Here is an 11,618-nt window from a genome sequence, read left to right as displayed (position 1 = left end):
TTGGGAAGTTCCCAGCTCAAAATAACCAGAAGGGTTAGCAAGAGTCACAAGAGTGGGGTATGAAGTACAGAGAGGGGAGCAGGGAAGATGAACTTGACTTGCTTTACAAATTTGCCCAGGGCTGTTTCAAAAATCTCAATGGAACAGTCATAAATAGAAAACCAGGAAGGGATGTTTTTAGCTTATTATATTCAGAGACTTGAGGAACAGAATGGAATTTTCAGAAATTTATTGATGGGACCTTGAATGTGAGGTCAAAAATATCCTGGGGCCTGAAGAAAGCCCTGACCTTGTCCCCTCTTCTCTGCCCTTTCTTCTTCCCCCTCCATCCCTGGTTAAAGGTCCTCTGGTGTTTCATTTTTGGTGTATCCCCGGTGACTGGGTATGTGGCATAAAGTAGATGAATTGTCCTCCAGACTGGACAAAGTCAAAAAGGAAGCAATCCCTGCCCTCAAGGAGCTGATAGTCTACTGGGGGATCAACAGCACCTATAATACAAAAGATATACAAGATTAAGTCAAAGTGATGGGAAAACATTAACAGGGAGGCATGAGGAAAGACCTTGTGTAAGAGATAGCCCTTGAACTGATCCTAGAAGGGGCCTAAGTGTTCCAAAAGACAGAGATGGGGAGGGATAGTGTGCCAGGCATGAGGGACAGCCCATGCAAAAGCACTGAGGCAGGAGATAGACGATCATGTACAGGAAGTAGGCCAGTCAGACTGGAACACAGAGTATGTGATGGTGAGTAATGTGTCATCAGACTGGAGCCAGGTAAATAATAATCATATTAATATTTATATAGCATTTTACAAAGCACTTTACATGTATTATCTCATTCGCTCATCACAAAAAAATCCAGGACACTAAGGCTGATAGAGGTTAAGGAACTTGACCAAGGTGATACAACTAGAAAGTGTGAAGGCCTTTAAATGCCAGAGGGTTTGTATTTCAGTCTAGAGGTATTAGGGAGCCACAGAAGCCTCTTCAGCTAAGGAGTGACATGGTGAGAACTGTGATTTAGGGCCATTGATTGAATAGCTGTATGGAGGATGGATTAGAACAGGGTGGCGCTGGATCCAGGGAGCCCAACTAGTAGGTTTTTGCCTTATTTAGAATGTGGGAAACGGAGGAGAAATTAAGAATTCTGGAGCCTAGGACCTGCCAAGGGGGAGGCAACCTTTCTTGGGATATTCTAGTTTGGAATTACCAGGGAATAAGGCAGTGAGGAACCGAATCAGAGGGTCTGTGATGTTGAGTGGAGAGAAAGCAAGGGATGTGAATGATGTTGTCATGGGAGGAGTCTTCCTGAAATACTTTCTGTGAAGAAGACCTCATCCCATCGGCTTTTCTGTCCCACCCTGGCTCTATTTAAAAGGGTCCATGCTGAAAAATTGGCCCTTGCCTCAATGGTACGTGGTAAGTCAAGGTCATCCCCATGGGGGTTGGTCCTGCTTCAGGTGACCTCAGTTAGTTGGTACTAAAAGCATTCTGACACCCTGGTACAATCAGTCCATAAACCAGCCCTTCCCCCTGACCCTCTCTACTTCTACAAGTCCTCCTCTGGCTTTCTTATCCTCATCTTGTTCCTTTCAAGGCTATCCTTGCTATTCTCTTTAACCTGATTTCACCTGGATATCCTGGGAGTTTGAGGGAGGGAGGAGGACAGGTGAGGAGCAAAGCAGGGTGATGTGCTCAGGCCAGCACCAAAGTACAAATCTCCAGTTGACCAGACCAGATGTGCCCAGCTGAGATGGAACAAATCAGGGCCAAGAATAACCCCCCCTTCTACCACCCCACACTCTGGTTCTCATCCTCATCAGTAACCCCAGCTGAGCTGAAATAACGCATGCAAAAATCACTTATGGGTCATTTGGTATGGAGAGAAAACACCTGGCCTGTTTGTGTTAGTGGGGGCCAGGGCAGGGGGAATGTTGGAGATTAACCAAGAAAAATGAAGTGGTCAAGCACCGTAAAGAGCTATGGGAGAAATACTCAGGGACTGCTACTATTTCTTTTTTCCTCAAGGGGATGGTTCCCTAAGAAGACTTCCCGGGGATGTAGATCTCACTTTCCTTATTTTCTTGATTTTTCTGTTTGGGAAACAGCAGAACCATAACTAATGGTTTTTATAAGTGATACAAAATGCCCCCTCGATTCAATTTGGGGGGAAGGGAGGGGTGCTGCCAAAGCTCAGGGACACCTTGAGGCCTCTCTGGGGAGGGCTCCATCCAGGCTGTGCTGCAGCCAGCTCGAAGACAACAGCAAGACTTGGACAGTTTTCCACGAAGGCATTGATGCCTTGGAAATCTGCAAATGCTGCAGCAAATGCCACAAATCACAGGTTGTTTCTTGTTTTGCTGATTGTCTAGACTTAAAAAAAAGTGATGGAGAAAATGTTAATAATATGCATGAAACTTAAAAGTGTGTCCTGTTTACACTTCCCCTCCCAGAGAGCCAGTTCAACATTTACCAGCATACCCTCTTCCTCCACCTATGATGGCTGGGGGGAGAAAGCCGCCATTTTTTTAGTTTCTCATTTTCACTAACTATTCTTTGTAAGTAAATGCTAAGCTTAGTCGTATCTGTGCTGTTTAAGGGTGCCCCAGCTAAATTTTGGTGCCTTCAAGTCCCAATTGCCTTTTCCTAGTTCAGGGTTGGCAAACCACATGTGACCTCAAGGCCATAGGTTCCCCACCCCTGCCCTAGTTCCTGCTGAAGAAGAGTGGAGCTGATGTTTTTCCTTCACATTGGAAAGGCAGGCATTCCATGGGTAATTCTGAGATGACCTAACATTTTTTTTTTTGCCTAGTTCCCAATATTGGCCAATACAGAATGAAAGAGCTGTCATACAAATTTGTCCACCTGTCAATACTGGGCAAAGAAAAGAATAATCTTTCCTGGTCCTTGAGTAGGGTGGGGATGGAAATAAGAGAAAAGAGCTTCTGGATAGTTGGAGTAGACCAGACTTTAGAGCCACAAATGCATGCTAATTGAATGTTTGCCTGTAGGCACTCTGGTCAAAGGGGCTGTCAAATACATAATAAGAGGTCATCCCCTGCCTAGGAGACCTCTCATCTTCCCAGAGTATTAGCAGTGTTTCTCTTATAGACTCCCTCTACTGTGAGGCCGGGTGATGGAACACAGGAGATAATAGTGAGGTCAATGGGCTGATTGTTCACTCTCTGGGACATAACTCGACCCTGAACAAGTTCAATCTGACATCTGGTAGTAAACAAGCATGATTATCCAGCTCATACCCAACCTAGCCGAGACCCTCTTCACCTTTAGCAAGGCAGGAGTCTTCTTTTTGATCTCCTTGTCCTGCCCTGCCTCCCCCAACACACACTATCTTTCTGACCCAGATTTTCAGATTAATCTTCCTAAAATTCTTTTCATCCTGCTCAAGAGTCTTCAATAGCTCCTCTTCACCTACAAGATAAAGGCCAGACTCCCGTGCCTGATATTGAAGGCTCTCCAAAATACAGCTCCAATGTAATATTTCAAGATAATTTCCCATCATTTCCCTCAATGGAAGCACCAGCTCCAATCAAACTGGTCTGCTCTTCACTTCTTGTGTTTTCCTATTTCCGTGTCTTTGCTAATGCCTAAGCCCTTCTTCCTGTGTGCCACTTGAAAAGCCCTTCTTAACTACCCCAACCCCTTCTAAATTGTGTCTACCCTTCAAGGCCCAGCTGAAATCCCCCCTCCTCCATCAATCTATTCCTGACTGCCCCAGACCAAATTGATATCTCCCTTTTTCTGAAGTCTTATAGAAATTATTCCTTGTATCATAGAGACTGATCACATACAATCTTGTTGCATTTCTTTTATGAAATTTTTTTTCATCCACAGCAGCTTTCAAAATGCTTTCTGTTAAATTGTACAAGAGTTAGGAACTGTGATGGTGGGGGAAATAGCCACACGAGTGAAATTGTAGATTGTTAAAACCTTGAAGTGGAACAGGGGTCATATCTACCCCACCTTCTCACTCAAAACTGCATCCCCCAGAAGCTAGTGCTGTGGGTGTCACCTAGATACAGGGCAATGATGGCTCCCATAACAAGAATTTTTAAAAACAATTACTGGGAGGTATTCTGAAGAGTTAGTTGACAAGAGGCAGGCTAAATTTTAAAAATGTCCCAGCCAGGAGGAGAGAGTAGAGCATGGGGAGTTATGCCTAACCAACAGCGATGCTAGCGGCATGAAGCATCTGCCTCAGAGGGGACCAGCACTCACAGGAGAAGCATGAACAGGAGGTGTTTCTCCTTACCAGGTCCTAAGAGGACATAGCAAGACCCACTGCTAGCCCTCCCATGCAGAAATACAGTACTTTCAGGCACTGAGGCTAAAACAGCCATGCACCAAATAAGTCATTAACATCCTTTGGGTTCCCTAGCCAACAAATTAAAGGATGAGACTAGACGGAAGCAGAGATGAGTAGATTTATTTCCTCCTAAATTAGAGGCACAAGAAGGGAGTTTCAAGAAATGGGAGACACTGGAAAGCCTGTTGTTGATTTAACCCTTTGTTGCTCAATTTGCCTTTTGTTTCAAGTAATTGACCTTTACCTTCCTAAGATGTCACCTGTTTAATTGCGCACATGATAGAGGGAGATCCAGTGAAAAATAGGGACTCACGAGCAATGGTTTTGAATAGATGGTGCATCCAAACAATTTCCAGGAACTCCTTTGTACCACTTCATGGCTCATCTTCCCAATGTGATTGTAAGCTCATGGAGGAACGGGAATCAGACTTCTCAGTGAGACTAGGGCTTGGCTGTCAGATACCAACATAGTGCCCCATGTTTAGTAAACTCTCAGCACAGCCCTGGACCTGGAATCAGGAAGATGGAAGGTTAAATCTGGCTTCAGGATCTTTCCAATGGCGTAAATCACTTAACCTCTGGCTGCCTCAGTTTCCATATCTATAATATGGGGATAAAAACAGCACCTCCCTCCCAGGGTTGTTGTAAGAATAAAATGAAGTAATATCGGTAAAGTGCTAACGATGCTATAGAAATGTTAGCTATAATAATAATGATGGTGGTGGTGATTATAATTTTTTTGTTGAACTGAATTTGTTGAGTTGACCTTGAATGAGCAAATAGAGAGTATGAATTGTGAAGGCCTGGAGACCTTCTAACCCCTCTGTAATGAAGGGCCATTAGCCCCATACACTGTTTTGGCACAGGGACAAAGTGAGAACTGGTGGTCTCCATCATATTCCTGGGTTTTTTGCCCCAAGGGACAGAGAATGATGTATCTCCTTGCCTTTTCTATGCCTCACTTTTTAGATGACTTGGGCATAGCGAACGATAAATAACATCACCAACGATTATGTCTTGTAGTTAATTGCTTGGGTAACATAGGCTACAAGCCCATAGGCAGTTACATCATGTTGAAAGCAATTAATCACACTGATCTTAGCCTGACTACTAGGTTACATTAGATCTTGGAGCACTGAGCCGTGCACCTACATAGCGGCTTTTCATTCCTAGGCTCTATTCCTTCCTTACTCTTTTAAATGTGCCTTACCATGTTTTAAAAACAAAAGCAAAAAATCTTTCACTAGACCTTACGATCCCATCAAGTGATAATCCTATATTTTTCCTCCTTTTCTCAGCCAAACTCCTAAAAAATGGTATGTACCTCCACTTCTCTTACTCACTCATCAACCCTTTAGCATTTCACTGCTTGTGTCATCATTAGACTTAAAATGCTTTCTCTCTCAAGTCACCAATGACCCTTTATTTGCCAAATCTGATGGTCTTTTTTCAGTCCTCATCCTTTCTGACCTCTGTAGCATTTGACACTCCTCCTAGATATTCTTGGCTCTACTTTTCCCTGTTTCCCATCCTACCTGTCTGTCCATTCCTTCTCAGTTTTGTTTTTGTTTTTTGCTGAGTTATTATTGACTTTACTCCCCCTGATTGTGAGTGTTCTTCAAAGTTCTATCTTAAGCCTCCCTCTTCCCCTTTGACACTGCCTCTCTTGGTGACCTCATCAACTTCCATTGGTTTAATGATCATCTCTATGCCAACAACTCACAGGTCTACAACCACAATTTCTTTCCTTAGTTTTAGTTCCACATCACCAGATGCCTATTGGACATTTCAAACTGGATGTTCCAGAGACATCTCAAGATCAACCTGTCCAAAACAGAACTCATTGTCTCCATGGCCACCCTCACCCCTAACCCATCTATCTCCCAAATTTCCCCATTTCTCTTGAAGGTGCCAACTTTTTCTAGTCTCCCAGGTTCATAGCTTTGGCAACATCTTTGACCCTCCCACTCTCTCTAAGCCCATATAATCCATCAGTTGTTAAATCTTTCCATTTCTATCTCTATAACATCTTGCCCATCTGTCCCCTAGTTCTACTCACACAGATGAGGTCAGACCTTCATTACCTCTTGCCTAGATTATTGCAATCACATCCTAATTGGTTTCCCTGCCTCAGGTGTCTCTAGACTCCAATCCCTCCTCCATATAGCTGCCAGTGATTTTCCTTAAGCTCAGATCTGACTCTGTCACTCCTCTAGTGGCCTATTGCCTCTAGGATAAAATACAAACTCATCTATTTGGCTTTTAAAACCTTTCCCAAACTATCTTTTCAAAGACATTACTTCCCCATTCCATATACCCTTTGATCTATTCAAACTGGCCTTCTTTCTCTTCCTCATAAAGAGCACTCTACCTCCAAACACTTATACCTTATACATTATATCTATAGTCTATTATAAATACATATATATGGTATATTATATGTGTATGTATACAGTGTATTATATATGTATATATGTGTGTGTATAGACACATACATATTATGTATAAGTGTGTATACACACACACACACACACACACACACACATACACATATATAGACAAACACACAGTATATACATTATGCCCCACACCTGGAATGGATTACCATCCCTCTTCCCTGTCTTCCTTCAAGATACAGCTCAAAGAACCATTTAATGTATTTCTTAACACCCCCCTCCCAACTGCTAGTACCCTTGCTGTCAAACTACCTTGTATTTCACTATTTTTGCATTTATTTTCTTTACATCTATTCTGTATATACTCATCTATGACATTACTGTCTCCTCTGTTCACAGACGTAAAACTTGCAACTAAGGATCATTTCTTTCATTGTATTTGGGTTTCAAGTACCTTCCATAGGACCTGGCACACATGAAGTTCTCAATAAAACCTCTTGGTAGAATTGAAAGAATACTGGATTTGGAGTCAGAAAGCCTGAGTTTAAATCCCATCTCCAATGTGTATGGGACCCCAGTTTTTGGACCCCAGTTTTCTTAGCTATGAAAGAAGGATGTTAATACTTGCACTGGCTGCCTTACAAGGTAGTTGTGGGGAAGGCACCATTGTAAGTAGGAGCTATTGTATACATATATGTATATATATATATGTGTGTGTGTGTGTGTGTGTATATATGTATGTATGTATAATAGTTATTATATATAACATATGATATAATTATATATTATACATAATATTTATTATATATGATATATAATATATATTATCTATTTTATATAATATATATATTGTTATTTTATATATATTATATAAAGGCTTTCCTTTTCTATGTCAACCTATAGTGATAACAACTAATTCAGCTAATGATGGCCAGATTTGTGTTCTCAAAGCACTTTCCTTTCATGTTCTCGGTTCATGTGAGGTAGGTTCCACAAGTAGTATTTTACAGGAGGCAACTGGTGATATAGGAGATAGAGCCTTGGCCTAGAGTCAAGAAGACCCTGAGTTCAAATCCAGCCCCAGATACTAACTAGCTGTGTGACCCTGAGCATGCCACTTAACTTCTGTTTGTTTGCCTCAGTTTCCTCAATTGTAAAATGAGTATAATAATAGCACCTACCTACCTCCCAGGGTTTTTGTGAGGATCAAGTGAGGTAATATAGTATCTGGCACATAGTAGGTGCTATATAAATGTTTACTCCCCTTCCCCTTTATATCCCACTGGCTCTCCAAGCAGCACTGTACAGCCAAGTGTCTTTATGAACAATATCCCTCTCCTCCCCCACCACTGCAGACTCCTTAAGAACAGAGACCACAATGACATTAGTGTGGTATTTTAAGGTTTCTAAAGCACATTGCAGATATCACTTCCTTTGATTTGCACATTCTGGGAGGAAGCCATCCCCATTTTATAGATGAGGTAAACTGAGGGTCAGAAAAGGGAGAGATGGCAGGGGGGGGAGTGGAGAGTCCTGACTCTCCCGAATCAGGGTATCTTGGTTCAAATTCACTTCTGCCACTTACTACCTGTGTGACCACAGACAGGTCATTTAACTTCTTCTGGCCTAATTTTTCTCACTTGCAAAATGAAGGGCCTTGACCAGATGACATTTAAGGTCCCCTGTAGTTTTAAATCAATGATCCTGTAACTTACAATGTCTCTAGAAAATGGGATTCCCTGAGTCTCTCCTTCAAGTAATGGATTCTAAGACCAGTGGTGTCCGTTACATCAAACTGCCTCTCTACTGGGCATTTAATTAATGGTGACTTAATCAAATCGAATTGAATGGAATCAAATTCCTAGCATCTTGCAGCTGACCTTGGATATGCTGTTCAATCAGATCACTAGAGTACTTTATGCCTGAAGTAGCATTTCAGAGCAATTACGGTTGGCTATTGCCATAACATTTTCTTGATTTGACCTTTCTAAAGAGAGACATTCACCTAACATAGGGAAACTGGAAAGGAGTTTGACAGAAATTAGATTTAGACTAACACTTTAAACCATATACCACAATAAGTTGGAAATAGACACACAACCTGAATTTTAAATTATTGACCATAAAAAAATCAAAAGGAAACTAGATCTTTCGTAGCTTTGGCTAAGAAGAGAATTCTTAACAAACAAGGCATAGAGGCAATTACAAGAATAAAATAGACAATTTCAATTAAATGAAATTAAAAAGTTTTCACATGAACAAAATCAATGCAACTGAGATAAGAAGGAATGCTGTCAGTTGGGGAGGGGGCAGAAATCTTTGCATCAAATACTTTTGATACGAGCCCAATATCCAAGATATGTAAGGACCTAAAATATACATAAAGCCAAGTGCCATTCCCCAATGGATAAGTGGTCAAAGGATGTATATAAACAGTTCTTAAAAGAAGAATTTCAAACTATAAATAATCATGTCAAAGACAGCTCTAAATCATTAATTCTAAGAGAAGTGCAAGTCATATATTCAGCACAGTCCTTTTCCCTAAAAGAATGAAAACAGATCAAAGCCACCACTAATCCAGTCCAGACACTCAGTACAACCACAGAGTAGCCATTCTATTTTATATCTTTACATTGTTAATTCTCATTTCCATTGTTTTTGGCCCTTAGAAAACAGTCTCTCAATATCAACTATTTTACAAGTGAGAAACAGCTATGTGGTCAGCATAACTATAGAAAGCACAGACCATACAATGTGCGTGAGAGAAAAAAAAGGTAGGTAGAGCAAAGAGAAGGACATACTTTTAGTTGCCTGCTCCAATTAAGGCTTCCCATCAAGTACTTTTCCTCCAAGAGAAGACAGACAAGCTATAGTATAACCTAATGTTCATATACATACGTAAATAAATTGTCAACCAATACATTTTTAAAGGGAGCCCATTACGCTTATTTATTGAAGCTCTCAAGCGTTATGTCTAATACTGTAATACAGTAAATAATTAAGCATCTCCGTATCTGCTTTAAAAAAAATCATCCTGGTTCCTTCATTGGAGACTGGTTTCTCATTCTACCTTAGAGCTCTCCTTAAGCATTTCAGGAAATTCTCATCTATCATACACAGTTACTTTCAGAAATCACAGGATCATGGAATTTTTGAGTTTTGAAGGGACTTCAATGGCCTCGTACTCCACCTCACACCCAAAAAAAGAATCCCTATTACGATGAATCTGCCAAGTCATCATCCCCTCTACCTGGAGCCCCCAGTACCTACCAGGCTAGCCCATTTCACTGCTGGACAGGTCTCACTGCTGGGAAGTTTTTCCTGACCCCAAGCCTCAATTTGCCTCTTTCCATCTCTTGTTCTTGACTCTGCCCTTGTCTGAGGTCATTGGCTTCCAGTTTTTGTATGAAACTAAATAAAGATATTTGTGACTTAGGTGAACAGAAAAGAGCAAATCTGGATCTGTGACTTCCTTCCTTTGGGTAGTGCCTCTCCCTTTCCACTCACCTATACCCTAGTCCTCTACTCTCCCAAGTCACTTCATAGGAAGTTATTTTCTTTCAACAGATAGTGACAGGAATTCACTGATCCCAACAGAGGTGAAAAGAGGACCCTATTCCCTTTAATTCACCAAAGAACTAGAGCTGTCCACACCCACATAGCTTTGTCAGCTACCAAGCAGATTTCACTTTCAAAGCCAGGATAAAATGACTCCATGCTCTAGTCAAATAAAAGCAAATTAGTGACTTTGGAATGGAGAAAGGGCAATGTTTATATTTTGTAAAGGGTTCTAGATCTTGCTTTGCAATTCACCTCTACTCTCTCCCCAGCATGCTCTAAATTTTAAAGAGGCAGCACAGTGGAGGGGAAAACCCACTAGATCTAGAGCCTGGAAGCTTGACTTCAAATATCGGCCTTGAGAGCTGACCATGAGCAAGTCACTTATGTGCTCTTAGCTTTATTTTCCTCATCGGAAAATGAGGATAATAAAGCTTAGACTGTCTAAATCAAAGGGTTACTATGGGCAAAAAGATGGGTAAACCTTAAAGCCCCAGAGAGGTAGAAATATCATCCAAATCAGTCATACTGGTCTATATATTGTCCCAGATACAGCTACATAGACCTTGGACATTCCCACTTCAGGCCTTTGACTCAGCATCACACAACGTCCTTGTCCAAATCTCGTCGATCATTCAAACCCCTATTCAAACTACACCTCCTCCACAAAGCCTTTCTGATCCCTCCAGGCCCCAGTAGCCTCCCTTTCCAGATCCCTTTTGGATTTTCTCTTTCCTCCTTGGAGGTAAGGATTGTTGTTTGCCCAGCACTTAGCACACGGTTTGCCACATAGTAAATGATGAATACATGCATACTCACTCTAACATCGATCGATCTATCTATCTTATCTATCTGTATAGCTTATTTATCTTATGTATCTATCTTAAAAGTAGCCCAGAGGACAGAACCCTGCCCGCCCCCCCAAGCCTGAAGTCAGGAAGACTCATCTTCTTGAGTTCGAATCTGACCTCAGATACTTACTAGCTGTGTGACCCTGGGAAAGCCACTTAATCCTGTTTGCCTCAGTTTCCTTATCTGTAAAATGAGCTGGAGAAGTAAATAGTAAACTACTTCAGTATCTTTGCTGAGCAAACTCCAAATGGGGATCACGAAGAGTCAGACACAACTGAAAATGACTGAACAGCATCTTATATCTGTCTGTCTGTCTATCTATTTATCTATCAGTCTGTCATTGCTGTACATTTTGATCCTTTGGTACTTACCACATTGTCTTGTATCATCAGCCATCCTTTTATTCAATCCAAAAAGCATTTATTAAATATGTTCTATTTGCAAAGCATAATGCTAAGCTTTAGCAAGAATACAATGACATAAATTA

General features: G+C 41.3%; 1 long non-coding RNA gene across 1 annotated transcript; it reads right to left on the bottom strand.

The window, feature by feature from the left end:
* Nucleotides 1–214: 214 nt before the first annotated feature.
* Nucleotides 215–4,829, bottom strand: LOC144455352 (uncharacterized). Its single transcript, XR_013484066.1, has 2 exons — nucleotides 4,639–4,829; nucleotides 215–488 (listed from the first exon to the last, which is right to left on the bottom strand). It is a non-coding gene; the product is annotated as an uncharacterized LOC144455352 (long non-coding RNA).
* Nucleotides 4,830–11,618: the final 6,789 nt, after the last annotated feature.

The sequence above is a fragment of the Phascolarctos cinereus genome, unplaced genomic scaffold, assembly GCF_003287225.1.
Source record: "Phascolarctos cinereus isolate Bilbo 61053 unplaced genomic scaffold, phaCin_HiC Scaffold_9;HRSCAF=440, whole genome shotgun sequence".
Classification (NCBI taxonomy): Eukaryota; Metazoa; Chordata; class Mammalia; order Diprotodontia; family Phascolarctidae; genus Phascolarctos; species Phascolarctos cinereus.
The sequence above is the reverse complement of the archived record's forward strand: the minus strand, read 5'-3'. Positions and strand labels throughout refer to the sequence as shown.